General features: G+C 29.7%; 1 pseudogene; it reads left to right on the forward strand.

Annotated features, from left to right (window-relative positions):
* LOC106457920 overlaps nucleotides 1-7,444 on the forward strand; it is a 119,963-nt pseudogene that overhangs the window by 60,033 nt on the left and 52,486 nt on the right.

A 7,444-nucleotide genomic window follows, 5' to 3' on the forward strand; every position in this document is an offset into this window, starting at 1 on the left:
ACCTTAATATCATCAGCAAATTTAAGTAATTTATTGACCATTCCTTCTTCTATGCCATTGATGTAAATCAAAAAGAGCAAAGATCCTAAGACTGAGCCCTGACATTAATCCAGTTTGACTGAGCTCCATTTATAACAATCATCTTCTTTCTTCCATCCAGCCGCTCTTCTATCCAGTTACAGAGATAAGTTTTTACAAGCCTTTTATGTGGCACCTTGTCATAGGCTTTCTGAAAATCCAGATACACCAAATGTACATAAGTAGTAATCCCTTCAAAGAATGTCCAAAGATTTTACCCTGACTAAAACTATGCTGAATACACAACAAAATTTTAAACTTTGTTAAATGACTTTGGAAAGTATCTTTTATTAGACTTTCAGAAACTTTTCCCAATATTGATGTAAGACTAATAGGTCTATAATTTTTGGGACAGTTTTTAATATCACAAGAGGAAACAGTATTTATCCATTATAAATGTTGTTTACATTTTTTTCATTGAAATTACTGTGTTTGTTCATATTTCAGTAGAAATGGAATAAGAAAGACTTTAGCACAATCATTTATAACAGCAAATAAAGTTTCTTCAAAGGTGTTTTTATTTACAGATTTTCTTTAAATTTTTATTTTTTTAATGTCATTGTATTAAGGTGTCATTTAGAATGTAAAATAAAAAACAATGTTTGCTGTCATCTGAAGAAGAGCATTAGGTAGTTATAAGTACTCTCACAGAGAAAACAATATGCATGTTGATGATAGTTTTATTGTTTTTATATTTGTATTCTGTCAGGTTTTTTGGAACTGACAACTCCATTCATTAACACAGTTACAAAGGTAAATAATTATGCATAGTGATAAATAAATTGCATCACATGTTAGGTACGTGTAAGGTTTAAATTTATACGTTGCTTGTACCTTATTATTTTTATATTTACACTTTTGTAGGATAGTTCTGCCTGCTGTGATGTCTGTTTGATAACCATTTGTGATGGTTTAGTACTGACAATGCATGTTTAATTTAGAATTGTACTAACTGAAGAGAATCGTCTGCTTTGGCAAAAATTGTAAGTATTTTAAGTATTTCCTCTTGCATCCTGTTTTCATAATCTGTGATTACAGTTATTGATTTGTAATTCATCAACAGTATATGTATTTGCATTACAATCTGTATAGTTATGAAATAGTACTGTAGAAGTTGGGTAAATATTCAGACAGATCAGTTGTAAAATTGTTGTAATATTTTCCCTAAAGTGGATACAACTTCTTTAAAGAAATTGTATAAACACAGTCCTAAAGGTTAATATTAAAGTTAATATATTCAATATAAAACTACTGCTTTATCTCATCGTTTAGGACATTGTATTGAATACTTTCATTTGTGCTCCTTCAATGGGTCATAGAAACCACTTGTTGGGATGATTAAAAAAATAGTCCACATACCTAGATTTTTCTCTTTAATATCAGAGCTTAAACAAAATTTTGAAACCAGTTCATCCAGTGGACAGGTTTAATTAAAATTGTACTGGCCCCAGAATGAAATCCATCTGTCAATATCACCATATAGAAGACAGTTCTACCAGTTCAAGCTTATTGGGTCCCATTATTAGTTATCTATGTAACAAGAATAATGTGATGTTTAATACAGAAGTATCAAAACCACCTGTTAGAAATGTCCAGTTTTCTGCAATAAATTATAGTTTAGAATGTCTTAAAATAACTATTTATTATATAATGAAATCAGTGGCTTGTATTGCCTCAATGAAATCTTCAGGTTTGAATATTGGGTGATCAGGTGAGATGGGCAGGTGTGGATATGGAGTTAAAAATGGTCTGGTAAAATTATTTTTTATACAGACTATCCAATGAAGTTAAGGAAGAAGGATTTTTGAACAAAATTTAGCAAGATGCTGTATTTGATGCCTACAATATGTACTAGTACTATTCATACAGTTCACAAGTTAAACAAAAATACAATGTGCAAAGTTTTTAGTTTACAATCCAACATTTATTACATTTATACCTTTCTAAAGATACTTATATGACCACACAATTTCATTAACCCTAACAGGAAGATGACTATTTCATGCACCAGTGAAATGAAAATTTTTTAAAGAAGTTATTTGAACTTGTATTTCATATTTTATTCTTTTAAATAATAATACAATATTTTATTTTTCTTCAAAATTGTTTTATATAATTAAGTTTAAATAGATATTTAACAAAAAAAAACACAATGTGTTTTAGACTTTTAAAAGTGCCCTCTAAGGTTTTTTTCAAAATTTCCTTTGTAGTTTAGAGCTTGTCCTGCCATTTATTATTGGTATTTAAAACCTTTCTCTGGTGTTTTTCTTCATAAAACAGCTTCTGAACAGTTCAACATCAGTTATAAAATTTTAAACCAATCCTAATTTTAAGGCATCAGTTTCGGTACAACCTCACTTGGTAAATCATAGGTGATAAGCAAAACACTTGATGAAACATTCTGTGCTGTATTTTGAAAGTGGGTTGTGCTTATTCTAATAATTGACACTTAACTTTGAAGCTACAGTTGGCTTAGGGTATTTGTCTTTTGTTAGATGTCTTGAAACGCTTACTTGGGAAAATATTTGTATAGTAGGTGCATGACTTTGTTGTCATTTTATAGCACTAAAAAGGTATTATATAGTTTAACTATTTATTTTAATCATTATATTGCAATATTAGCTCAAAATAAATGTTTATAGGAACAAAAGCTGATTCATGAGTTTTAGGGTTAAGATTTATTGATGTGCAAGCTCAAGGTGTTTACAAGTGAATTAGGCTTAGTGCTTTTAACTGAAAGAGCTTGTGATTTTTATATTTTCTACTTGAACCAACAGAACTAGATAAAATAAGTGAGGTTATTTCATATTTAGTTCATGATAAAAAATATAATTCACTATTAAAGAAAGATGAGTTTGTGACATTTATATGCACTATTTGTACTACGGTATTTAGGCTATTTGTAATACTGTTATTGTATTTTTTCTTCTCCTTACTATCTTTACTCTGTATTTCAGACCCTTGCATCTTTTTGTATATAAATGAAAACAAGACTAATATGAAATAATGCTATTTTGCACAAAAGTTATAAAATCAGAAAATTAAATTACATACTTATACAAAAGTTACAAATCAAGACACACAAAAGAGGAGCATCAGTAATAACCACAATTACTAAGTACTTAGGAATGAAAGTGTAAATTGTAAGGAGGATAAATGCATAAACAAACTTTGTAAATAAATAAATAAATATATTTTATACAGTTTATTACAAGTCAGGAGTACGATGTAAAAAAAAGCTAACACTGGATTTCCACATTGTTACCAAATTACAAAACTATTAGCTATGTGGTAATGTTAAGCTACAATTAAGTTATACACTGAAAACTTTCCATAACATTTTATACAAGTCATGATTAGAATGCTCAGATATTTGGAGAACAGGAGACAATAGGCTCTTTACTGCTCAACAGGCTTTCTCTTATTAGTAACTAAACTAAATTTTCTTTAACTGATGTAAGAGCCCTAGATATATATATATATATATATGAAACTTAAACTGCATGTGAAAACAAATAATCACCATATTGGTTGTGAAGACACTAAACACTCCCATCAAAAAAAGGATGGGCAAGTATGTAGGACACTTCAATAACATATACACTGAAAATTCAGCAGGAGTTTGGATATGTAAGAGAGCTTGAGTTTCAAATTCCAAACTAAATCTTGCCTTTGGACAGTTATAATGAGAAAAATGTGACTTAGACTAATCTTTTAATTGCTGTAAGTCACTTTCTTTGTAATTTATGTCATCTGTTTCCTTTGGTAAAGTCTTGTTACGGTATATAGCAAAGATCAGATGGGTGTTATACAAATTTCCTATACTGTACTTTGATATACATTCACTAGTAGTATTAGTAAAGTAGTACTTCATGTTGTGAAACCACATACAAGAATATTTGTTAAAATAAGCTTGTTAGAAAGATCAAATAAAAATTGTATTTAAGTATGGTACACACAATAGCGTACATGTAATTTCTTACTATCATTTCTACAGTCACATTCAAATGTGTCCACATTAGAGTTGTTGAAAAGAAAGATGCCCTGAGCTGGTATGAGATATGATTACAGCAATTGAATGCAATGCACACTGCTGATACCATGATTTTATCAGCACGATAGACAAAAGTATGGGCAAAATCAAACATAAACTTGATGGGCTCGGTCCCTGGGACAGACCTCGTAACCATTTTGTGCTTGTTATAGTTTTCATGCTATAAATTTTATATTTGTATGTAAGTGTATGTTAACAAAATTTGGCAGATTATCAGTAAACAATACAATGCTTTCATATGCAAAATGTCAAAAATTTTTTATTAAGTCTTAAGGTTTGTAAAGCAATGTTTTTCTCGTGCCTTTTTTTCTTTTTTTCATGTTTGCCTATCCAACATGCAAAGTAGATTTCATTGTATGGGTTTGGTCTATTTGACTGATCTCATAACCACGTTAAAAAAATTAGGGAATAAATATAAATTATGCCTTTTCTATTCTAGAATGACTACATATTATAACACAAAAACATAAATGTTTAGACTAAATAGCTTAAATCTCACAACATTATACATTTTTATATATATTTATTATTTTTATTATAATGGCGTTTCAGCCATGCCTGGTTAACAATACAGAAGTTGCAATGATGTGCTGCACATGCACTCGTGTCACTGTATCCAAGAGTATAAAACTGGCCTTTACAAAGTGATCTGTCGTGGCTGTGTTTTAGTGCACTAGTATTTTGTAAAATACAATCACATTTCAGTTATAATATTGTTACGTCTCTGTTCGTTTGTTAATTTTCCGTAGAAATTCTTTCCGAAGGAACTTTAGCGATACAAGTCCTTTCTTAAATAAAACTAGTTTATTCTTTCTCAATACAACTTTGCAATACACTTGATTTTCACAGTCACGCTATAACTTAAACAAGCGCTATAATTCACAACGAATGAACGATTCACGCGCTTGACTCAATAGGTCGTCTCTATCTCTGTCTGCAATTCAATTCCATTGTTGCTGTCACTTCTTGGCGATCTTATATACAAGAATACCGCACATCTAGTAAACACTCGAGGCTTCACGAAGGGTCATGAATTTTCTAGAAGCTCATGACGTGTTACTAGTGTCTCATGACTTCTGCTGTTGTAACAATATATTATATATGTATATACATTATTACAACTTACAAATAAGTTTTTTTCGAGCTCATTAAAGTCTTACCTTAACACTTGGAATCTACCATCAAAAGTACAAGTTTAATGCCTGAATATTTCAACGAGGCTGAGAAAGCCAATCGGGGACATTATGAGCTTTTGTTTGGTTATTAACACATCATAGACAGAAGAAGGTGTACTTAAGCAAGTGTTTCCAAAAATGGAAAGATGTGGGTGAGGACACTGTGTTTAATTTACTAAATCTAGCGATATCTCAGCAAAAACAAAAGATAGGAAGTTCTTATTTTATATTATAGCTTGTTAATGTCAGTAATTTGAGTTCCTAATTTATAATAAATCATAGACTTTGTATTTGGACATCACAAACATCTAATTTGAACTAATGCTGTATTCAACATACCATGTGACACACAAAAATCGATATTTAGATGTGTATTTTTAATATTTACTTTTAAATTTAGACATTAACTAATGTATAATACAAAAATTTGAATTATAACCTACAATTTGATACCAAACTTATTGACATAATTTTTATTGCCTTGAATGGTTACAGAGCCATAAACTAGAAAATCGGACCCATCTTGCCACAAGCATCTATCACATTCTCTCTTTCACAAATTTCCAATAGTGTAGAGTGATATTTCTATTTTAAAATGGAAGCCATATGGCTTCAATAAAGTTTTTGTGTAAATATAAAATGTTGTTTTTCATTTTTATTGTAATTTTAAAAAATTCCAATAGGTCTGTCTGAGAATTAATACTATGTTATTTTTAAACACTAGAAAGCCAAAGTGTTAATCTATCAATTGATGTATTATATTGCATTGTTTCCAATACAGAGATTGTCCATGTTGCTACCAGTTCAAACTTGATTTTCATGGGAAACACATTGACAAGCTTAGCTGGATTTTTAGTGGCTCTTATTACATAGTTAGAAGGCCAGAAAAATTATTATAGTTATAGAACATTGTATACTTTTTATGTGTTATTACTCTGTGTTCTTAGGTGCATTATTTAATTAACCCAATTGCTCTGGGTATCCTTTACTGCACATGACACAAGGTTTTAGTGTCTCACATTCAAAGTTTTATTATCCTACTTTTTGTTTATGTTATACCAATTATAATAGCATAAAATCTTAGTTAATAATCCATATTTTAATAGTATACAAGTTTTAAGTTCTTAATTGCACAAGGAAATATTAAAACAAATCCTGAATTTCCACTAGTGTGATCCACATGACACATTTTGTTTTAGCATGTCATCATTCCTATTTTATCCATCACCCCTCAAAAATGTATGAAGTTATTGCTCAAACAAACCATAACGTTTATAGTCTTCAATTTTGTTTGGTTACAGAGTTAGCGAATAGAAAATCAGACCCCCCTCCTGCTACATCCTCCCTTTCACAATTCGTTGATAGTTCTCTCTTGTATTTCATTATATATTACCTATAACCAATAGAAAGTCAAGATTTTCATCTATCAAATGACTTATTGTATAACATTGTGTTCTGAACAGAATATCGTTAATTTCACTCAAAATACAAGATTAGTTTCCATGGGATAGTTAATGGTTAGCTTAGATGAATTTGTAATGGCTCTTGTCCCATAGTTAGAAAGCCAGAAAAATTGTCTACTTTTTGCATGTTCTTTGGTGCATTATTTAATTAAATACAAATTATTAAATGCATTACTATTAGTACTATAAAAAGTTAGGGTTAACTCTCTTTAAAACCTAATGGCAAGAAAAAAGAAGATTAGTATAGTATTTTATTTCTTGTTTTTCATATTTATTCTTTATTTACTATTATTAATAAAGATATTATCCTTTTAAGTTATTTAAAGTAGATTATTTAAAATAAGTAATAAGAATATAATTGGTTCATGAGGCATGCATGCGAGCAGCTCGTGGGTAATGTAATTCGATAGCGTAACGTGACTTGCACGTTCTCATAGTGATTTACAACTTTTTATGGTGCTGAAAGTATTTGGACATGGTTCAAAGGGCAATAAAACAATAAAATTTAATTATAAATGGATGTATAATGTTACGGAAACTAGTGCTACTTAGGGTAAACTAATGTAGTTTCATATTACAATTTGAAGTCATTCTAGAAAGAAAAAATGGTAATTTAGGTTTATTTCGATTTTTTTTTATTGGTGGTTAAGAGGTTGGTCGAATTGACCAATCTC

Source organism: Limulus polyphemus, unplaced genomic scaffold (genome assembly GCF_000517525.1).
Source record: "Limulus polyphemus unplaced genomic scaffold, Limulus_polyphemus-2.1.2 Scaffold392, whole genome shotgun sequence".
NCBI lineage: Eukaryota > Metazoa > Arthropoda > Merostomata > Xiphosura > Limulidae > Limulus > Limulus polyphemus.